We start from the raw sequence: 24909 nt of genomic DNA, 5'->3' as shown, positions 1-24909 counted from the left end.
TATTGAGAATAACTTTGGCGCTGGTGGACGAATCTTCGCGAATTTCTCAAAGAAGATGGCCCGCTCCGCTCTGCTCCTTCCCTGATGGTTTGGGGTGATTCGTGAAGCGGAGGCCGAGATATTTGGGAGGTCCCAAAACGTGTTTTCCCCATGTTAATTTCCATAGGGCGGTTCGACTCACTTTTAGCCCGAACGGCTGAATGGATTTCCACCAAACTTGGCAAAATTGTAGGGACTGGTAGCCCGATGTGCCTTTGCTATGTCTCAAGATATGTGCTCCAGAGGATTTTGAGTAATTTAGGTTAAAAAAAATATATATATCTATAAGCGCACCCCGGTACGCGCACCGGGGCGCATACCAGCGCGTAACGCGAGTTCGCGAGCGGAAAGCTGATTGGCTCTCGGGTGTCTGTCAACATTCCAAACAGTCCGGAGCGGCCGCCATCTTGTGTCTCGGTAGGATCGAGACACAAGAGGTGGCAAAAACAAAGGGGGAAATGACCAAAAGGGGGCAGGGTAGACCCCCCCCTGACCCCCTAGTTTTGATGTGGTGGCCATAAAAGGGCCCCGCGGGGCAAAACAAAATATATTTAGTTTTTTCGATTTTCGCGGGGGGAGCGCCCGGTACGCGTACCGGGAACGTACCATGGGGACAACCAAGTGAAACAGTAAAATAATAATTTAAAGTGCTTAGAGGTAGGGTAGCTCTGAATAGAGTTGTTGTGTTGTGTGGGTGATTTAAGTACCAACATGTAGTTACCAATGCAGAGTCTTAAATTCAATGTACACCGTTTCCTCTGTAGATATCTTGCATGTTGTTACAGAAGTTATTGTGGTATATGGAATCCATATCATAGTCTGTCAGGAAAGCAGAAATAGATACTTTAAGCACTCCCGGAGAAGGCCTAGGGGATCATGTGTAGTCTATCCTGCTCCCTTATGATGATGAAAATGAGTAAACTTACTATGTAAGACAAAAAAGTTGCACAGAATACTATAAGTCTCACTTTATATTATAATCATTTTGGTAGTACTTCATGAATTACATATAAAAATGCATAATGTCTCAAACAATTTTTGATTAATAAATATAAATTTATTCTTCGGATTCTTTTTCAAAATTTAATAAAACTTCTAACATTATATTGTCTGGAATTTCCTCATAATTATCATTGCATGATTCAATTTGTTCCAAACAGTCAATTGATTGTTGGTCTATAGAGTCATCCATGAAATTCAAGACATCTTTTTTTTTCATCTGGATTGTTTTCAATCTTTACTTCGAAAGAAATAACATTGGATTGTTGTTTTTCTTCCATTTTCTTTCTGTAAATTGAAAAAAAAATAACTTTATCAGTTGAGTTAGGGTACTTTTGGGTTTAAGTTCAGACAGGTATTTCTGAGTTTTTAACAGTGAAGTAAATTTTCTGCAGTGTATGGTTTCAGGCAGGAAGTAGAACTATTAAAAAGTGCATGTGATGAAGCCTAAGTAAATTCATAATTATACCAGAGAAGCCTAACTCAATCCATAACTATTACAGAGAAGCCTATCTCAATCTATAACTATTACAAAGGGATAGTATATAACTATCAGAAAATGTTTTCCCAAATTAACTTAAAGTGCACAACATACTTCCCTTTCCAAATTAACAACTTACCTTTGTGAAAGCAGTTGAAGTTTTCAGTGAAAATCCTTTTCAAATGTACTTCAGGAAGTACTAGTCAAAATGGCTGTGTTTCCCTCTCTTTTTTTATATATATATTCATGTACATAACCAATCAAATGTCAGCACATAAAAGTACAAAATGTGAGTAACATTTTAATTGGTTGTAATTTCTAACACTTTCATATGTGTTTTTGTCATGTAATTTACCTCAGTATATTTAGACAGGGCTACAGCCTAAATGGCTCAATGGAATTCCACCAAATTTGGGAAAATGGTAGGGACTGGTATGTAGTAGGGCCTATTCTATATTTGGTGAAAGTCTCTCCAGTGGTTTTTATGTAAATTAACTTCCAATTTTTTTTGGGAGCGCTTACCGGTGCGCGCCCCGGTACGCGTACCGGCAGCACTACGGGAGTCCTCCATCTTGTGTTTCGGTAGATTTTAGACACAAGATGGAGGACAAACAACGTTGGGAATGGGTAAAAGGGGGCAAGGTAGACACCCCCTGACCCCCTAGGTTTTCTGAGGGGGGCTTAGGAGGCCCATATAGGTTTGTATGAAGTTCTGCAAAACTATATTTATAAGAGGACCATCAGAGAAGATATCAACAGTGGAATATATGCTATCATTGGGTGTGAAGGATGTCTAGTGAAGCAGAGAAAAGGCCATTTGATTAATCATCGAAAATTGAGTTGCGAAAATCCAGAGAAAAGGGAATTTTACTATTTAGCTCTTTTGCAACTCTTTAAGCCATGGCGTACAGAAGAGGAACTACTTGGAGATTTTATCTGTTACGAAGATTCTTTTAATGCAATCAAGGATACCATAGAATGTCCTGATTTTCCACATTATCTGCAAATGTTGAATGAAGAAATAGAGCAAGAAGCCACAATTGCTGTAGAGATTGCTAGAGACAGTTCTCAAGACAGTCGGAGTTCTGCTTCATTGAGTCAGGATCCACTAGGAGGACCAATTATCCAAAATGAAGCTGCCACTGCCATGGATGAGGTGGAAAGAGCCATGGAACAAGCTCAAGATGATGTAGTTAACTTAGAAGATTTGGTGAAACAACTAAACCTTGAGCAGAAACAGATATATGACGAAGTCACAGAACAGGTTGAACATGGATTCCGTCATGAGAAAAAAGAGTGCTCATGTACATCATTTAAGCTGTGCGACTGTACGTGAGTGGAGAAGCGGGAACTGGAAAAAGTTTTCTGATTAAAGCAATTGCAACTTATCTGCAGAAAAGGACTGAATCACCGCTGTCTTGTGTTGTTACCGCTCCAACTGGGCTGGTAGCACATAACATTAAAGGGATTACTTTACATCGTTTACTGATGCTACCAGTTGAGCATGATAACAAATTACAATATCACAAGCTATCTGGAGATGCTTGTTCTGAAGTTTCCAGAGTCCTGAAGAAAATGAAACTTCTTATCATTGATGAGGTAAGCATGGTCTCAAATCTAATGCTTGCTTTTGTGCATTTGAGAATGCAAGAAATTCTTAGAACAGACTATGATGTCTTATTCGGAGGAAAACACATTATTGTTTTTGGAGATCTACCGCAGTTGACTCCAGTGAAAGGACAACCAGTGTTTAAAATGCTCACGCATGAAGATACCAGGAAGTGCCTAGGAAGCATTGGAAACGTTAATATATGGTTACATTTCAAATATGCAGAACTGCTTCAAAATATGCGACAGGCAAAGGATGAAGATTATAAAAATATTCTACAAGATGTAAGAATCGGAAAAGTAAGTGAGCATGGGAAAGAAGCATTACATGCACGATTAATTTCAAATTTGTATCCAAATGAAAACATTCTTCCAGAGAATATTTTTAAGAAAATTACTGAGAACAAATCTGGGGTATGTTTGATGCCAACTCTGCAAGAATGTTCCATCTTCAACCACAAAATGTTAAAGTTAGAAAATGAAGAGATTGTGAAACTGGAAGCTATAGATAAAATAGAGCATATGGGAGCAACAATTATTTTGTCTGAAAATTTGAAATCAAAATTGGATTCATTAGAGAAGAGTATATCTAAAACTGCTGGTTTTGAAAAGACTCTGAATGTGTGTTTAAATTGTCGTATCATTTTGAGAAGGAATTTAAATGTTGAAAGAGGTCTGGTAAATGGAGCAATGGGTCATGTTGTTAATTTTGTGAATTACAAAAATAGAGATGGAATTGAAATTTTAAAAATTAAATTTGATGGCATTGACGAAATAGAACAAATTTGTCGTTGTTCAGCTAGATTTTTGCTTGTGAAAGACTTATATGTTCCTGTTTGTTTGGCATATGTTTGGCATATGCGGTGACAATTCATAAATCTCAAGGTTTAAGTGTAGATAGTGCTTTGGTGAACATTGGAAGTTCTGTGTTTAAAGAGGGTATGGCATATGTGGCATTATCATGAGTCAGAACTTTATCAGGATTGTACTTGATTGAGTGTGATGAAACAAAGATTTGTGCAGATCTAGATTGTGTTAAAGAATACAATAGGTTAAGAAGAGAGTATGCTCCACATTTGCCTCAATATCCTCTGTTTGAAAAATGTGTGGTAGGCCGAAAAAGAAGAAATGAGAGTAATTGCAGTGAGGTAGTAGCAAAAAGACAAAAAGTAGATGAAAATGTAATTGTAAGCAGAAAGAAAAAGGATTCTGTTGAGGATGTTGTTGGATTTCAGTTTGAAAACAGTTCTGGTGTCAACTGCTATGCTAATGTAGTGGTTAATGTTGTTTTTTTTCTTCAAAATTTACAAGAACAGGTTGTTGAAAATCGGGATGAAACATTCTGCTGTTTATTGAATTATGTGATTGAGAAATGTAGCATTGATAGAGGAAAAGTAGAAAGTGTTTCAGAAATTCGAAATCTTCTAGACATATGTTCTGGTCAAAATCAATTTTCACAGAATATTCAGCAGGATTGTCAGGAATTTTTAATGTATATGTTTGATGTATTGGAAGATGAAGGTGTAGATATAAAAAATCTTTTTAGCCTTTCTTATCAATGGCAGCAGGACTGTGACAACTGTACTTTATCAAGTAGTACTACAATAGACACCGAAAGATTTATATATTTGACTTTACCAGACTGCAAATCAGTGTCTTTTAATAATCTAGTTAAAGCAGCTGATCACAATATGGTGTGTACCCAATGTAAGTCTGCAATGCTGTCCACATTATTTTTACAAACTTATGGTAAATATGTCATTTTAATGTTCCAACAATGTAGACCTGATGGAAGTAAATTGTCAACTTCTATTAAAAATGTTGTGGCTTCTCAGTTATCGATATCAGGAAGAACCTTTGCAACTGTAGCTATTATTTATCATGACGGTCCTTCAACAACATCAGGGCATTACACATGCTATTTAAAATGTCGTAAAGGTTGGACTAACTTTAATGACACTCATTTGACTTTCAAACAACGTTTGCCTTTTGACTTAAAAAATTCATACCTAGTGTTTTTAGAACCAAAATTTAAGTAAAGGTAATTGCCCTATGAAGACGGGAGCAGTTAATAAAAGTTAGTTTGCTGTTTAAAATTATATTGTGAGTAAAAGTGATGAAGATAATATAAAAATTATAGTTCTCATAAAGGTACGGTAAGTGGATCGCATATTAAGTGATATCAGTATTATAGGAAATGTTCAACATGAGAGAGCCAGAGCTGGAATTATGAATATTTAAATATTGTGAAAATGTTGTTTGAGCCTTTCTTTCAGAACGTCGGGAAAACGGTAATTTTAGAGTTTGTTTTAAGTAATTTGAAAATATACTGATACATCTGACACTATTTGGCCTTAAGGAAAGGTGAAGGAATGAGCAAAGAGTCATGACTGAACAGAAGGAGTATATGAAAACATTGAAACATATTTCAGATGTTCTTGGAGCTTTTTTTCTAGAGAGTCGATGAAATGGAATTTTTAGAGAACAGCAGAGTACCTTCCAATGAAAAGGACCTTCATGATGTACTATTTGGCCTAAAGGAAAAGTAAGTGAATCAAAGATTAGTGTACATATGTGATTTGTAAGTTTATATGTTATTTTTAAACACAATCTTTTTGATTGTGGTTTTTTTTCCCGCTGTAATATGATGAATAGTTTGAACTCACTGTTTTTAGTGAAATTCAATATGTTCTGAGAACAGCAAAAATAAACTATCTAACATGTTGTATAAATTATTCTATAGTTTGTATTGTGTAATTTATATTGTATTCCCATTGTCTCACACTCACTTTCCTTTTTCCTCTCTGTTTCAGCTCTCTTTACTCACTCACACTGCCTTTCTCTCCCTTTATTTCACATCCATTCGTTTACTGCACTTCTTTCACAACCCCACATTTCCATTTCAACTGTCTGCATCCCCTCTCTCCCTTGCATCACTTTTCAGCTTTCAGTCTCTCTGTTTTACTTCCCTTTTCCGTCTTTTCCTCCTTTGCTCTTTTAGTAATTCCTCTTTACTCACTCACCAGTTTTGTTGCAGTTTATCACTATAACTCACCCACTCTCCCTCGCTTATCTTTGTTTGCTCCTTTTTTTAACCTCTTCTCTCTATTTTCCGTTCACTACCTCTATGTCCTCAGTCCCTCAGTCTCCTTGTGTTATGTTCACTTGTGTTTATATACCTTCTATCATTTCTCTTACAACAACTTCACTGCTCCTCTCTCATCGTTCTTCACCCCATTTCTTTTAGTCCGGTTCCGTTACTACCCCTCATTTCCTATCTTTCAATGTTCTTCTCTTTACTTTCATCACCGAATCACTTTCTCTCAGTACCACTGCTTTAGTCCTCTTCCCCAATCTTTCCTTCTTTTGCTCCCTTACTCATTTTCCTTTCCTCACTCATTGTACTCCACTTCACTCAGTCCTTGCCTTAGTTTCTTTGTCCACTAACTTCCTCACTCCTTTTCCCTCAATCCTTCTATATTATCCTCTCTCCCTTCATCCCTTCACTCTATGACTCTCCTTCACTTACTCTCAGTTATCTTCCATTCCTCATTCTTCTAAATGCATCCTTAATTAGACTCCTTTCCCTCTCAGTCATTGTCTTTTTATTTAGTCCTGTTTCCTGATTTAGTTTTGCTAACTCACATTCTTTTAGTATATTTCTTACCTTCAGTTCATTTCTCTCTTCTTCTCTTCCTCTCTATCAGTGAATCTATATGCCTTACTCTTAGTAATTTGCTCTCCATCTATTTCTTTAACCCTCTTTTTGTCCTTCTACATTACTTTATTTCCCTTTCTGTGTCCTTCACTCTTACTTTATTTCTTAGTACACGTTTATGATTTTTAACCTCTTCATTTGTATCTTTTAATTTAAAATATATATTTTTACTAATTATAACTTATTTTTTCTTCTCTGTGTCACAGATACAAAGTGTAGTAAAATTTTTTAATTAAAGTTACATTAATTATATGGTAAGTGTGACTAAAAAAATGTAGTTTGTCATCACCCTTTGATTTAACCTCACTATTATTCTCTCACCCTACCTCACTCCTGTTTCCTTACTCTGCTTCCCTCACTTATTCTTATCCTCCATGTTTACTCCCCTTTCCCTAACTCCCCTCCCACATTCAACTTCTTTCAGTCCCCCTGCTTTACTTCCCTTACCCTCTGTTCCCTTCCTTTGCTCCCTCACTCATTCCCTTTCCCTTAATCATTTACTTTACTCCTGTCACTCCTTCTCTCAGTCCGTCTGTTCTTACAGTTCCTCATTTCCGTTCCCTCACTCTGTCTCTCTTATTGTCACTGTCTCTGTCCCCTCATTCTGTCAATACTCTTTCGTCATGCTCACTTCCTACAACTCACCCACACTCCCTCACTTACCTTTCTTTGCTGCTTCACTCACTACCTTTCAGTCACTCCTTCCTTTACTCTCTCTCTTTTCTCTCTGTCACTCCCCATGTCTTACCCTTATTCACTTTTATCCACCCTCTTTCACCCCTCTTTACTTACAGTCACTGCTCTTTTCTAACCCTCCATCACCGTTATTCCTTTACTCCGGTTCTGTCACTACCCCTCATTCCGCATCCTTTACTGTCCTTCCCTTTACTTTCAACACCCAATCACATTCTCCCAGTACCTCTGCTTTAGTTTTCTTCCTCTCTCTTCCCTTCTTTCGCTCCCTTATTCATTTTCCTTTTCTCACTTACATCCTATTACACCTTCTCTCTGTCTTACTATCTAATACACAGTCCCTCTGTGTTGCTCCCTCTAGCTCTCTTTCTCTTAACATCACTCTCTCTGTCCCCTTCCCTCATGCTCACTCCTTCGTTATTTTTTTTTTTTTAATTTGGGTGCGCGCCCCGGTGCGCGTACCCTAAGGAAAAAAGAATGACAGAGTTTTTAAAAAATGTAGCATTTTTTTATAAATTGGAGGTAGTTCTAAAAAGAACTGTTTTTTTAATTCTTTTTGTTGTTTTATTTTTTTATTGTTTTTTTGAACATTTTTTACTTTTTTTGGGTTTTCTGAACAGTTTTAAATTTTTTTGTATTTTTTATGGGGAGAAACAAAAAACAGGGAATTGTAAACGGCTCAACTGGAGCAAAAAAAAATCAGGAAAAAATTAGGGTTTTTTGGGGCAATTGTGGTTGTCACCAGCAAGGACGATGAGCTTTACGCTCTGCTCACCATAGCTGATGGTCTTACCACAAAAAATACATGTGACCCTGAATTCACCAAACCGTGGTTGTATGATTGGCATCATCTCCCTTGTCTCTGGTCCCGATGGAGTGGGTTGCTTTCTTTTGGAGGTGCTGGGTGAAGATTGGGGAGGGTTACTGGCCAGTTCTCTCATCTCTGCAGCAGCATAGTTGTTGGGATGCTTGCGCTGCATATGCCGAATCATGGTGTAATTGCCAAATGAATATTTCTTATTAGGGTTCCCCCTTGAAAGTTCCGTGCCACAGATTCGGCAAGTCACCTTTGGCGCATTCACTTTCTTCTTGCCCTCTGGGATGGAAAAAACTCCCATACAATGTGCTCCTTTGGCCTATATGGGGTATTGTCTTCTGGCAGGAATGTCCTTCTTCCCTCCTCCTCCTCCTCCTCCTCCTCTTCTTCTTCTTGACCACCAATGTGATGTTGTGGTGGTCCTCTTGGTGGTGGTGGTGGTGGTGGTGGTGGTGGTGGTGGTGGTGGTGCAGATGCTCCAGCTGCTGCTGCTACTGTAGCCATTTTAAAGTACAAAAGATTAGTGACAGATCTCCAAACAGGTCTTCCTCAGTCAAAGGACAAAGTCAGAATAAGGAAAAAAGGTGGGGGCTTTCATCATTTGGAAAAAAAAAACTGTCCTGGACCAATGAAAAGTGTTATTTTCAGGTCACATGACCCGGACTTTCATCATTTGGAAACCAAAAGTGTTCTGAACCAATGAAAAGTGTTATTTTCAGGTCACATGACCCGACGGCTTACGCTACGCGCCCCGGGGCGCGCCCGGGGGTGCTTTCGTTGCGCGATCGTATGCGCTCGGGCGCTTCCGGGTGCGCTTACGCCGTGCGTCATAAGACGCATCACGCGACTACGCGATACGTCACGATGATGTTTTCGTTCGCGGCAATAGTGCTAACGGGACGCTCACCGGTACGCGCACCGGTGCGCGCCGCCACTGCGCTTACCGGTGCGCTCACCGGTACGCGCACCGGGAGCGCACCAGGGCAAAAAAAAAAAAGGGAAAAATATATATAAAAAAATAGTATTACATAAATATACAATATAAAATTCATTACTAACAATATTATATTTCATACCTATAGAGATTTGCTATTAAAAAACTTTTGAAACTCACTGAAAAAAACATAGGTTTGAGGCCCTATATATAGTTAGGAATTAGCATTTACAAAACCTATGAAATTCACTGAAAAAACCATAGGTTTCACACCAGTTATAATTAGGAATTAGCATTTAAAAAACCTATGAAATTCACTGAAAAAACCATAGGTTTCACACCAGTTATAGTTAGGAATTAGCATTTAAAAAACCTATTAAATTCACTGAAAAAACCATAGCTTTTACACCAGTTATAGTTAGCTGGAAATTTTACTGGCATAAAGCCATTGAAATTCCCACGTTATAGTTAGTTGGACTCACTATAACTTGCGCGTGCAATGCACTGCTGATGACGTCACATATTACATCACTCATGACATGGTCAGTGACATCACTCATGACATCACTGATGACACCATCCTGTGAATGTGTGTCTTTCAGAAAAATAAATATGTTTTATATGTTTATATGTAAAAGTTGATGGAAGAATAAATGTTTAAATAAGTGTTTACATGGATGTTTTAAAAAACAAATAATTTGATTGGTTAACTTGCTTATTAAGTGTATCTTAGTGAATACATATATTAGTGAGTAATGTTTAAATATTTAAATATATGGATTAGTGTTTCACTTTGTGTATAAGTGGCTGCATGGGTTGGTGAGTAGCTACATGTGTAGGTATATGGGTTATTAGATGTTTGTTTTAATATCAGTATGAGTGTCTATATGGTTTGGTGGGGGTATTACTTGGCACATAGATGCATGAATGACTGACTCTCTGTTTGTATGTGTTTTGAAGACAGCATATGTGCAGGACTGTATGGGTGGATGAGTGTGTATATGTGTATGTTTGTGAGTGAATGACTGTCTCACTAGTGTCTTTATCAGTAACTACATATGTTTTAATCTAGTATATGTGAATATTGATCTATATAAGTGAGTATATGTGAGAGTAAGAGATTGTAAGAGTTCATGTTTAAATAAGTATGTGTTTCTATAAGTGATTGTTTAAGAGAATAAATATGTGTAAATTTCCTTAGAAGTAAGGTGGTAGTGTGTGTATAGCTCTATATGCAAATAAATGGATGTTCAATAGTTTATTTGCATGTGTGAGTATATGTGTGAGTAACTTTTGGATGACTGTCGGTGTGTAACAGGATGTATAGGTGTATCACTACATATGATGAGTGAGTATATGTATGAGTGGCTATATAGAACTGTTTGTGAATGAGTGGATGTGTATATAGATGGTGGAATTACTGAATTGGTTGTTGTAACGGATATGGGTATCTCCATTTTTTTGAAAGTTTTAGTTTCTATTTTTGAATATGTGTTTCAAGGGTTACATTACAGTGAAAGGAGGTCTGTCACTCTGTCACAAGGATGGTGCCATCAGTGATGTCATGAGTGATGTCACTGACCTTAATGAGTGATGTAATATGTGACGTCATCAGCAGTGCATTGCACACGCAAGTTATAGTGAGTCCAACTAACTATAACGTGGGAATTTCAATGGTTTTATGCCAGTAAAATTTCCAGCTAACTATAACTGGTGTGAAACCTATGGTTTTTTCAGTGAATATATTATATATATATATATATATATATATATATATATATATATATATATATATATATATATATATATATATATATATACTTTCAACATATATATATATATATATATTTAATTTATTACCATATTATTCATTGTTATGTATTTTTTTAAATTTCAGAATAGTTTGCATTTATTTTTGTTTTTTTCTAATATATTTTTCCTGTATTATTTATTGGTGCTTGTGGCTAATTGTAGCAGTCTGTAGCACACCGTTGTTTTTATTAATTGATGTAATCAGTTTTTCTTGCTGTGTCCTACCTCCTATAGGGGCCCTATGACCCATGAAGGAACATCAATTTTCTTTATTAATTTATTAGATTTTGCCTATCTCCCATAGCTCACACAGAGCCAACTTGGGCCCTGGAGGGACACCAGCTATTTATAAATTAATTTAATTTATTTTTGCCAGTCTCCCCTAGCTAGTATATGGGCCCCATGAAACTGGCGAGACAACAGGTAATTGTATTAATTAATATAGTCGATTTATGTAATACTGTTATGATGATGATGACTTGTAGTGCATTTGCCAAGTCTCACTCTCTTCCTTCTTATTTGTATTTCTTGCAAGTGCACAGAGGATACTGGAATGGAGAGTATTCTGTGAATTAGCTTATGCTAGAGTCCAACGACAACTCTATTAAGGGCTTGTGCTGCTTAACAACCATAGGAGAGGTAAAGAGGATGAACCCAATGAATCAGGCTCATGGCAAGAACGCTGCCAGTGAGGAGAAGTCTGTTGCCACCAATGGTAGAAGTTGGATGTCTCTCAGCATTGCAGTGACTGCAATCAAGGTTGAGAGCAGTGAATCTGAAATCAAATATGTCCCAGCAGCAAAACTAAACCTCCACAGGAAACTCAACATAAGGAACTAGCAGATACATCTGATCTTCTGGAGATTGGACCAGAGCAAGATTTTTTAGTTCTTGCTCAGCACTATGTTGAACCCAGGAAATCCATGTGGTCCAAAGCATACTGAGCTGCACTCTGTCCCAGTGAAGGGTCCACTCAACCCAGCTGTAGCCCTTGCTAGACCTGCCAATTGCTGCTAACATGATGTGGGCCAGCTCTGCGCAAAACAAAAATAAAGAACATTGCCACTTCTTCCACAGGACAAATGTGTGCCCAGCAACACCCTTGCATCAACATTCAAAGGGAGTTTCCTCCTGGGGTCCATCGCCTGTCTATGCTTTAACTGGGGGGGGGGGGGGGGCGGAGAGACAAAAAAAAGAAAACCATAGAGGCAGTGAAAATAGACAAAGAATGAAAATAAAGGTGGAAAAATGGAGAGGTGGACAGGAATGGATTGGATAGAGTAGAGTGAGATGGCCAGGGAAACACGAGGGAAAAGCTAGGCAACAGCATACTGGTGTAAGGAGTACCATACGCAATCAAAATGACCACATGTATGTGTCAAGCATCGTGCCATTTCCTGGGTAACATTTTAACATTAGGGGGCTCATTAGGATGGCGGACGGAAAGACGACCGCCGTCCTGGAGTAGGCGGAAAAAGCCTTTTTCCGTCCGTCTGGTGCGGACAGTCCGACCGCCATATTAGGATGGGAAACACTGCCAAAACTCCGTACGCGGCGGAAGAGAACGCACCGCCGCGGAATCACACCAGACCCCGCGGCGGACGTAACCAATCCAGAGACACCGCTGTACGGAATGACATCTCCGACCGTGTCCCAAATCACGATGGCGGAAAACACACATAAAACCGCTGCGGAAAAACAACCTGCCTGAACATGGCGGATTCCTCACAGCTAACAAACCACACATTGCGAAGATACACACCACAAGCAGCTCGCCCACATGGACCCAGCGCTACACGCTTTTCCGATACTCTTCGCGATCCTCCACCAGCAAGTCATGGACCATCATCGACGATGACGCAGGTATGCTACACACCATTTACTGTCGGAAGGGGAGTATCTGGCAGGGCTGTGACGTTGGGAGGGGGAGTGTCATGTCACAGGAAATACATTGACAAAAGCCCCAAAATATACACAATTGAAGTGCACAACCAGGAATGACAACGACAAACCACAAAACATGATTTATTAGCTTTATTCAACATAATAGGTGCATAATATCAGAATATCCAAGAGCATGGGCATTGGGTACAACAGATCATGTACATCACTGGCATCCCATGAGAGGGTGTAAGTGCATCAACAGTCCATTGCACTGAACAGGTCCATCAGAGGCAGCACGTGAGAGGAGCTAAGTGCATCAACAGTCCATTGCACTGGACAGGTCCATCAGAGGCAGCACGTGAGAGGAGCTAAGTGCATCAACAGTCCATTGCACTGGACAGGTCCATCAGAGGCAGCACATGAGAGGGGCTAAGTGCATCAACAGTCCATTGCACTGAACAGGTCCATCAGAGGCAGCACATGAGAGGGGCTAAGTGCATCAACAGTCCATTGCACTGAACAGGTCCATCAGAGGCAGCACATGAGAGGGGCCAAGTGCATCAACAGTCCATTGCACTGAACAGGTACATCAGAGGCAGCACGTGAGAGGGCAGAATGCAGTATCAGAACAGCAACAGGGCATTGTGGACAACAGAGCAGGTACATCAGAGGCAGCACGTGAGAGGGCAGAATGCAGTATCAGAACAGCAACAGGGCATTGTGGACAACAGAGCAGGTACATCAGAGGCAGCACGTGAAAGGGCAGAATGCAGTATCAGAACAGCAACAGGGCATTGTGGACAACAGAGCAGGTATATCAGAGGCAGCACGTGAGAGGGCAGAATGCAGTATCAGAACAGCAACAGGGCAATGTGGACAACAGAGCAGGTACATCAGAGGCAGCACGTGAGAGGGCAGAATGCAGTATCAGAACAGCAACAGGGCATTGTGGACAACAGAGCAGGTACATCAGAGGCAGCACGTGAGAGGGCAGAATGCAGTATCAGAACAGCAACAGGGCATTGTGGACAACAGAGCAGGTACATCAGAGGCAGCACGTGAGAGGGCAGAATGCAGTATCAGAACAGCAACAGGGCATTGTGGACAACAGAGCAGGTACATCACTAACAACACAAGTACGTGTTTCAAGCCACCCGTCCCAAGGACAACAACAGTGCAAGGCTGGTTACAATGGACAATGTACACACCATGTGAAAAGACATGTGAGTGAAGTGAACAGCACCTCACATCACAGAGTCAGGTGGACTGCTTGAACTACCTGCCTCGGACACACTGCCAGCACCAGAAACCGGAGTGTGAGACACAGCCACAGTTCGAGTGACTGACACATGAGCCACAGACCCAGACACACTGCCAGCACCAGAAACCGGAGTGTGAGACACAGCCACAGCTCGAGTGACTGACACATGAGCCACAAACCCAAACACACTGCCAGCACCAGAAACCGGAGTGTGAGACACAGCCACAGATGTAGTGACTGACACGTGAGCCACAGACCCAGACACACTGCCAGCACCAGAAACAGGAATGTGAGACACAGCCACAGCTCGAGTGACTGACACATGAGCCACAGACCCAGACACACTGCCAGCACCAGAAACAGGAGAGGGCACAACTGAGACAGTGCTACTACATGATGCATGACAGCAAACAACAGACACAGTGCCACTATCTGACACATGAGAGTCAACTGCATCTGCGCCACTGGTACCACTGAAATGACGAGCCACAGGGCTGAATGGGCCAGGAGGCAGGGTGGCTCTGGGAGCTGGGGATAGCTGTACTGGAGCGACATCGGGGTGTTCATGTGTCAATGGTGTGTGTCTACGTTTCTTAGGGATATGTGAGGGCACCCTGGACATGACAGGACTGGCAAGTGGTGCGGACTCAAATGAAATATCACCCACCAAAGGTGGAGCATCTGCTGCTGGGGGTCTGCTCTCTGGGGACGTGCTGGAGCCTGCTTGTTGTTTGTTGTGTGCCTGCCTTCTGGCCTCTGCATCATGTTTAATGGGGGATGCAACAACAGGGTACTCCTTCCTCTGCTTCTGACGGGCCTGGATGGGAGTGGAGTTATGGGGGGACTCCACTGCGGACACATCTTTACTACGTTCCCTCAACAACATCAGCCGCAGTGCAGCCAGGGGTGATGTATGCCTGTCCTTTATGGAGCTAGTGTCTATGGGAGAAGCCCTGTCCCTTGGATGTGCCTTGGCCGTAGGAGGTGTCCTGTCCCTGGAAGTTCCCTGTTCCCTGGGCGGTGCCCTGTCCCTGGGTGCAGACTTTTCCCTTGTAGTGTACCTGTCTCTAGAAGCAACCTTGTCCCTGGGAGTGTCCCTGCTCTTGGGAGTTGCCCCTTCCTTTGTAGTGTCCTTGTCCTTGGGAGTGTCTCTTCTCTTGGGAGTTGCCCCTTCCTTTGTAGTGTCCTTGTCCTTGGGAGTGTCCCTGCTCTTGGGAGTTGCCCCTTCCTTTGTAGTGTCCTTGTCCTTGGGAGTGTCTCTTCTCTTGGGAGTTGCCCCTTCCTTTGTAGTGTCCTTGTCATTAGGAGTGTCCCTGCTCTTGGGAGTTGCCCCTTCTTTTGTAGTGTCCTTGTCCTTGGGAGTGTCCCTGCTCTTGGGAGTTGCCCCTTCCTTTGTAGTGTCCTTGTCCTTGGGAGTGTCTCTTCTCTTGGGAGTTGCCCCTTCCTTTGTAGTGTCCTGGTCCTTGGGAGTGTCCCTGCTCTTTTGAGGTGGCCTTGCCTTTGTAGTGTTCTTGTCCCTGGGAGTGTCCCTGCTCTTAGGAGTTGAACCTTCCCTCGTGGTGTCCTTGGTAGTGTCCCTGGACTTGGGAGTTGCCCTTCCCTTGGGACTACCTTTTGTGGGGGATGCCTGTGTAGCATGTGAAGCCATTTCCACCCACACCCCTTGAGGATCCTGTGTGTCAACTCCAGTGTAGCTCACGTCGTGTTTGGTGCCAGATTTACCAGTCCTAGGGGATGGGATCTGTGCTTTCCGTGCCCTGCCCTGCTGCCTGTTGCTGCTCCTAGTGCAATAACCTGTAAAAGAGTCCTGCTCTGAGAAGTCACTCCCCCCTCAGACATCAAGTGGTGTGGATGGGGGAACAGAAGTAGCACCCTGTCTTTGCGACTGTACAATGGCAGTAGACACAGTGTTTGCCAATGACTGAACTGTTCTCTGTAGATCAGCAACATCGCCTTACATACCCTCCATGAATGCCACCACCTGCCCCAACTTCCTATCGTGGTCTTGGAATGCATTGAGCATGTTGGTCTGCCCTACACACAGCTGTCGCAGCAGATCAACAGCCTCTGCACAAAGTGCACTTTGTGTCACTGGGACAGGGGCGGCGGTTCCAGCACCGAAGGCAACTCTGCTCCCCCTCCTCTGGCGAGCACGAGCAGTACATGTTGCAGTGGGTGGCAGTGTGGGCCCTGTGTGCTGTGTCCCGACTGAAGGTGTCGATTGCCCACTCCCTGTCTGTGCCAACAGTGCGGACTCACCAACACTTTCTGAGGATGAGGGCGATGGTGTTTCCACATGTGAGTCCTCAGGGATGGTCCTGTCCCCCTCTCCGGGGCTGCCCTCTTCAGTGTCAGTCTGCGTGTGTGTGACCTCTGATCCAGAAGCATTGCCACCACTCATCTCCGTCGTCTGTGGGTCAGTGCCCTCTGCCAAAGCTGAAATAGAGAGAAACGAGGTATGAGTAAGTGCCACACTCACGTACTTAAGGACAAAAGATCTAGGATTCCATTACATACATAGTACATGTAGCACACATCCTGCACACGTCCCACCCCTACCAATCATCCTCACATCAAAGAACCGGTGTTGGCTGTCAAACATGTACATCACCCGAACATGGCAAGTGCCTGTAGATCTGCACACATGTCATGCCATGGGACCACAGACCTCAACGGCATGTCAATTCAATTTTCAATTTATTTATTATGTTTTGGCTCTCAAGAGAGGGCCACATAAAATATACAGAAGTACAATACAATGCAATACAAATACAAACAATGTCTGCCCAAAAGGTACCTAAATTACATACAAACTAACATACACACCAGAGCTGTAGAAAATTGGCAAGTCAAAAAAGCATCTCCATGGATTATTAATAAATAGCTAAAAAACCTTTAAAAAAGTTAAAAATGTGGAAGCAGAACATTTCGTTTGGGGGACAATAAAGTGCATGTAGAAAGTCATTCAGAGTAAAAATGCCAAGACGGAAACAAATGACTTTTATCCATCTAGAGCGCAATTTACATAGCGCCGGGCAGATCAGTAAAACATGCATACAATCCTGAATATTCAGATTACATAGATTACACAAAGAGGTGGAACCATACCATTTAGATAACAAGAGGTTTAGGGGTATTAAATCGTAGCGTAGCAGGAACCAAAATCTACGTATACCGTGTGGAAGGGACCATCGCACATAAGGTTGTGGCTGCTTCATCAGATAAGTGTCAAAAAGGATATCTACATTCCTTTTTCCATGAATTAACTTTTTATCCGATTGAAAGCAAAGGTCCCAAGAGGCTGCTTTTAAAACAAGTTTTAACTGTAGAGGGGAGTACACAAAAAGAATAGTTTCATCTAATTTTAAAAGAGTTACGGCTTTTCTGAAATTACGAACAAGTTGAGAGAACTCATTGAAATTACCTAATAATTCACTTTTAAGGAGTGCTCTCAGTGTCCCAACTTCCGCTCTTGCAAGACAGGCCACCCATCTTACTAGGGCACAAAGTCCATGTACCCAACTGCTCCTTAGACCGAAGTCGAGCCTGCAGGCGGCCAGAGAGCAGGCAGTATTTAATGAAGAGAGAGATCTTAAGAGTTTCCCCTCAATCTTATGGCAGAAGTCCCACTTTTTCACCTCTATTAACTCTATGCCATAAAGAATTGTTGCGGGGATTTTAGATCTGTACACTTCCAATAAAATCGGAAAGTGCCGTTTCCCCGTTGCATGGTATAGTGAGTTTAAACCTTTGCCATGGGCAAGAGCTTTGCGAGAGCAATGCTCTATATGGAGCTTCTCACTCAAATTAGCCGTAATGATTTTCCCCCAAAAAATATAAGACTTTACAACCTCCAATCTTTGCCCCCCGATAAACCAACCAAAATCTGCAGCTCGACACCTCTTTTTGCCTACTATACACATGACTTTACTTTTGGTTATGTTAATCTTCATGCAATGAGCCACAGCATAACTGTGGAGAGCGTGCAGCCGATTTGAGAGTCCTTTAGGGGTTAAATGAAGAATAAGGACGTCATCGGCATACATCAAGCAAGATAATGGGGTCCCCCCCACCAAGGGGGCGATGCCCTCTGTGGCAGACAGAGCGGCGGGCAGGTCAGCCGTATATAGGGAGAACAAAAGGGGAGCCAATAAACAGCCTTGTTTGAGGCCATTACCCGATGGAATTGGGCCAGAAAGCCCCCCTTCACCCCCCAACAGGACCCTACACCAGGTCTCTGTATGGAGGGCCCGCACCAACTCCAACAGGTAAGACGGGAGACCAATCGCAGCCAATTTTCTCCACAGCATTCCACGGTCCACTTTGTCGAATGCGGTGGAGAAATCAATAAAAGCTGCATACACCGTCCCCCGTCTCACCTGTACATATTTATCCGTGACCACATGAAGAGCGGTAAGATTATCCAGGGTTCCGTGGTTCCTGCGGAAACCAGTCTGTTCAAGCGGCAGGATATTGTTCTCCTCAACCCAAGCGGAGAGGGATCCTAGAAGGCATTTCGCAAAAACCTTCCCGATTGAGTCGAGGAGAGCAATCAAACGATAGTTACTTGGGCAATCCCTAGTTCCCTTCTTAAAAATGGGGACCAGGATACTCCCCCTCCACGAGGCAGGTAACTTTTTAGACATAAAACATGCTTTAAACAGGGGGTACAGAATTTTACTCCACCCTAAAGGGTCCTGTTTAAGGACCGTCATGGGGAGTTCATCTGGTCCCATTGCCCCGGAGACACGCATATTTTTTATGGCCATCTCAATTTCCTTTACTGAAGGATAGTTCATAAGGCCATCCGCAGTCAGACCAATAGTAATAACATCACCTAAAATATCATCAGAGGCGATAGTATCAGAAGTACAATTCCCTGCATAGAGGTCCCGGATGTAAGTGGTCCATACCTCTTCCGCTATAGGGATAGGGGAGGGGCCTAATCTAGACCCACACCCCTTACCTATTATTGCCCAGAAATCTCTAATCCTGCCATGAACAACAGATTCCCTTAAGTCAATCCAGACATTGTCTTCCTTAACCTTTTTTATTTTTAACTTAAGTCTACTTCTCTTTCTTTTTAGCCTGGAAATCTCTCTTCCACGTTCCGTACCTCTAACTAAATATTGTTCCCGGACTAGATTATTAATTTCCTTATTTAAGATACACAGTGTCCTGGGAACTTCAACCCCTCTTCTCGATCTTGAAGATTTATTAGCACAAGAAATAATCTTCCGCAAGAATTCTTCAAAGTATACTATTTTGTTTCCACGCCACTCATTTAGAGCTAAGAGGGTATCGGATAAGAGATCCTGCACCCCATTAATGGCTGAGGAATTCCAATAGCACCTTCCCGAAGAGACATGAAAGGCAGCATCGCTGCCATTAAGGGACCAAGGTGCAGTAGGCAAGGTTTTTAAGGAAATTGTTACAAATAATATAGTATGATCACTCAGAGGGGTAGGTATAGACTTAAGGTCAAGAATAGATGGAAACAGGCCATAGTCAGCAATGACATAGTCCAAGATGGAAGACCCAAAGGGAGACTTATGAGTAAATTTTGCAGGGACGTCCGACGGGAATCTCCCATTTACTATAAGCCCATCGACGGCCACTAATTCTTTTAACAGGATCTTCCCTCTTTTATTTGTCACTGACTTTTCAGGGAAGAGAGCTTGGGGAACAAAGTACGCCTCTTCTTTAGACTTATTCCTAAAAAGCTCCAGACTAACATTAGAAATCTTGCAATTCAAATCGCCCATAATCAAAACCTCCGGGGGAGATGGAACATTTTTGATTTGATCTACATAACGAAATACCCGCTTCATTAACACATTAAAACGTTCTTCTGGAGGAATATAAACATTTAAAATCACGATAGGGGCCTTAATGCCAACATTAAACAAATTTTCAATAGTTATAGCATGGAAAAGTTTACTGGAATCAATATGATGGGAGAATCTCCATTGCAATTTATTAGATAGTAAACAGGCGATTCCCCCCCTGGCGTGTCCTTTCTTGGAAGGGGCAGCAGGCACTTCCAAGACATAAAAATCTTTAGGAACATTCAACATATTGACACACCAAGTTTCCTGTAAACAAATCACATTAGCTCCTAATGAAAAAAGGAAATCAAATTTCTCTGGGCTGCTATGGATCCCAGACGCGTTCCAAGAAATAATTTTCAGCGAGGTGTTAAAGATGCTGAAACAGTCTGGGATTGTCTTTAATTTTTGTAGTTAAGGCTCCGTGCAGCCAGTTCCACCGATCGTTATCCTCTATAAGAGAGGAAGTCTGCGTTAACGGGGGTGGCTTCGCTTGCAAGACCGAGCGTTTTCCCTTAGAGACCCGAATCTTCAGATCCCCAAGGGAAGAGGCTACCCCCTTGATCTTATCTCCTCCAAATGCCTCCCCAAAGGGGTAATTAATGTTGCCCAGGTTAAAGATCGGAAGAATATCGATACCTGTGCGTTGGAAGATCTCAGCTTGCTGCAGTATCAGGTTTACAATAATAGGGGAGTAGAATTTAACCCTTATACTAGAGACCTTGACTTCACCAAACAGGGTAACCAACTCAATATCCCTAGTTTGGATATGGTGGAGGCTTTCACTCTCACTAAAGCGCTTAAGTAACCAGGCTCTGTTTAAGGGAAGGTCCACATCAAATAGAGGTAGAAAGTCCAAGACAAGGGTGTCCACTGGAGCTTTTGATGTAATTTGGGGGTAATCCACTATAGGGCCGTCATCAGTCTCTAGAGCTATGGAGAAAGGAGGAGCCAAAGGATTAAGAGGCCCAGATGGAAAATAACTTGGGTCTCCACTCACAGGCGGTAGAGACTGACTTGGCAAGTGACCCCCTTTTCGTAACAAAACTTCCTGAGATGTTAAGGGACACGGTTCACTTTCACCATTTGAAGGTGAAGAAATGAAGGAGTTCAACTCAACATCCGCCCTTGCGGATAATGAGCCGAGTTCCAAATCAGCTACTTCATTCTCCACTTCGGCCGAACAATTTTGAAAAATTATTCGACGCTGCCTTTTCTTCCTATATTTGCGAATTGGTTTCTTTTTATTCCCTTTATTGTTTCCATGTTTGCCGATTTTTTTCTTTACCACAGGTTTAGAATCATTCACGTCTTTTCTATTCTCAGACGTAAAGATGGGAAATAGGTCTTGAACCCCATTAAGACCAAAGGTGGATTTATTTTCTTCCTCAATCTCTAAGACTGAATTCTTAATGCAGTTCGGCACTGCAGTTAAGGGGATAGCTACAGTATGTAATTGGGGGGATGTCGCCGCATCCTTCGTATTAGCGACTTCTGCACGGACATTTATTTCTCCCACTTGCAAGCTATGTTCCGTCATGGGAGGAAGGACACCTCTCATATCAGTAGATTTTTGTAGCAGAGCCTTCAAGATTTGGGTAACTGAATCCAAGATGCAATCTGAGCTGCCAACAAATTTCCCCAATAGGGCTAAAATCGAGGATAATAATTGTTCCAAGGCAATCATGGATTCAGAGATAGGTTTTTCACACGCCTCCTGAGGGTGGCATATACCCGATAGATTCAGACCCAAAGACCCAGAAGCATCTAACAGATTAGACGTGTCCTGATCATTTAAGGAGGGGGTACTACTATACAGCATAAGCCCAGAAGGGGTCGCACCACCCGAGGATCTACTGGGGGCCTGAGTTTCCACTTTAGCTATATTTACACATCGACCACAGAGTTCAGGGTCGGTGGATAATGATAGCGAGCCGCCACCCGACCTGTCAATCTGCGGAGTATAAGACAGCCGTGGATGAATCGGAGGATCCCCTTCAGGTCTCACAAGATCAACCTTACTTTCTCCCTTCCCTTCAGAGTTAGCAAGAGGAGAGGACACCACCAATACAGATTGTGGTACTAAAGGCAGCACCAAAGTGGGCGGGGGAGACATAAGGGCAGAGGTATGGACCTCCTGGACCTTAACACCGGTGGCTTTATTCATAGACAAATTAGCGTTCTTAAGGGTCGGCAAATCCCAGAGATCAAATAGTTGGCATTGACCCTTCAATGGGGGGTTGTTAACAGATTTATTTCTTATACGGACAGGCTCTTTTTGGGAGGCTAATATGCCTCCAACTTCCCTCCCTGAACGCAATTTTTTAAACATCTTTTATGAGTATAACTCACAGAATAGTAATACAAAAATACTCAACTTCCAGAAGAATTAATATAAAATATTAAGATTGTACTCCAAAATAAAACATATAGTCCTGAAGATCCAATAAAGACCGACAAAATGAACAGTTCAAGGAAATGTCAAAACAGTATCAATAGGTAAATCTTCCTCGGACCGTCCAACGGATATCAGTAAGTCTCGAGGAAAACACAGTTAAAATAACTCAGTCCATGTAAGTAACAGGGCCCAGCCCAGCCTACCTCGGCCACAGAGGGCCCGCCCTTTGCCCGGGCTTAGCTCCGCGCTTTGCTCCGCGCGCGTCCCGCTAGCGCGTCAGTAGCTGCTGCTAAATAGCGGGAGGGGCGGGAAGAGGACCAGCTGCGGCGAGTTGAGAAACGCTGCGCCTGCTGGTCCTCGCAGTCCCGAAAGCTGATGGAGTCAGTGGCAGGTCGCCCTGCAGTTATTCAGACCACAGGTGCAGGTACCACGAGCGGCGCCCGCGGAGCGGGGGCCGCGAGGCGTGGGTCGGGAAAGCAGACAAGTGTCAAGCGGCAAACACCCCGGCAGGGTTTCCTCCAGCAGCAAAGTAAATATTCGTAGAAGGCACACCGCAGAGTTTCCCCAGCCCGCAGTTTTAACGTCCAGGCGGGAGGGGCGGGAAGAGGACCAGCTGCGGCGAGTTGAGAAACGCTGCGCCTGCTGGTCCTCGCAGTCCCGAAAGCTGATGGAGTCAGTGGCAGGTCGCCCTGCAGTTATTCAGACCACAGGTGCAGGTACCACGAGCGGCGCCCGCGGAGCGGGGGCCGCGAGGCGTGGGTCGGGAAAGCAGACAAGTGTCAAGCGGCAAACACCCCGGCAGGGTTTCCTCCAGCAGCAAAGTAAATATTCGTAGAAGGCACACCGCAGAGTTTCCCCAGCCCGCAGTTTAAACGTCCAGGCGGGAGGGGCGGGAAGAGGACCAGCTGCGGCGAGTTGAGAAACGCTGCGCCTGCTGGTCCTCGCAGTCCCGAAAGCTGATGGAGTCAGTGGCAGGTCGCCCTGCAGTTATTCAGACCACAGGTGCAGGTACCACGAGCGGCGCCCGCGGAGCGGGGGCCGCGAGGCGTGGGTCGGGAAAGCAGACAAGTGTCAAGCGGCAAACACCCCGGCAGGGTTTCCTCCAGCAGCAAAGTAAATATTCGTAGAAGGCACACCCACCTCAACGGCATGTCCTGGAACCCTCAACTACTAAGCAAGTGGGCTGTCCACCTGGCGGACATGGATGCCAACGCTTACTCCGCTAATGGCACCAGCATGGTATTTCAGCTTAACATACGCACCACGGAAGCCACTACTGTGTGTGAGCACCAATACATGCTTTGCTGGCCCAAGTCACATACACATACATTCTGCTTACCGCTAGTTTGCTGTGGATCCCCACTTAGCCGGGCGGACAGGTCAGGATGTGTCACAGCAATGATATGGTGCATAAGAGGGGTCATGGTGCGGCGGGCCAGACGTGTAGATCTTGGAATCATCCCCAGTGTCATCTCCGCCAAATTCTTGCTAAGCCTGGAAATGTCGTCCCAGCGCTTGTGGCAGTGTGTGTGTCGTCTATTGCACCCCCCCACTGCCCGTACATCACGTGCTATGGTCCTCCACATGGCCTTGCGAAGGTGCAGCTTTACCTACCATGATGGGAGACAAGAGGGTAACGTAAGTAAACAGTATGACATGCACAAACATCGTAGTAACACGTTTCTACATGCAGCCATGTTCAGCACTACACATGTGAAGGTCCCACAGCACACCGCCAGGCTTGCAGAAGACAGGAGCCACTGAACACCTCATGGCCAACAACATGTACACCACTGTACTTACCACCTGTTGGCTGCACCGTAGAGCCGTTGGTAGTGGGTGAGCACACCGTCCACAAGGACATCCAGCTCCGCTGCGGTGAAGGGATGAGACCGGCTCTCTCGCACTCCCTGCATGGCAAGGTCCTGGACTGTGGCACAGCAGCAGCAGCCATTGGTCAGCTCAGCAGCAGCAGGTCGAGGTGATGGTCACAGGCAGCAGCCGTTGGTCAGCTCAGCAGCAGCAGGTCGAGGTGATGGTCACAGGCAGCAGCCGTTGGACAGCTCAGCAGCAGCAGGTCGAGGTGATGGTCACAGGCAGCACTGGATCAAAGCAGTGAATGTGTGCTTGTGAAAGTCACACATATATAGGGCCCAGAGGCCATGTCAGTGGCACACGTCGCCAGCTATTGGTTCCCGCTGGATGCCTCATACGAAAAGGGCCAATGACAGGCCTTTGTGTGGCGGTGCACTGTTTCCGCCATTGTCGATGAGGCATACGCGTCCCGCAGTACCTCTTCCCATTGGCTGCCTGTGCACGTGCCGTCACGGACACACATCGGCAACCGCAAGTGCGCACTTCCGTGACGGTTGGATGTTTTGCAACAATGTTCAATCAGTGGCGCCACCATGGCGGTGCACGCCTTCCGTGGGGGTGG

Source organism: Lissotriton helveticus, chromosome 9 (genome assembly GCF_964261635.1).
Source record: "Lissotriton helveticus chromosome 9, aLisHel1.1, whole genome shotgun sequence".
In the NCBI taxonomy this organism is placed as follows: Eukaryota; Metazoa; Chordata; class Amphibia; order Caudata; family Salamandridae; genus Lissotriton; species Lissotriton helveticus.
The sequence above is the reverse complement of the archived record's forward strand: the minus strand, read 5'-3'. Positions refer to the sequence as shown.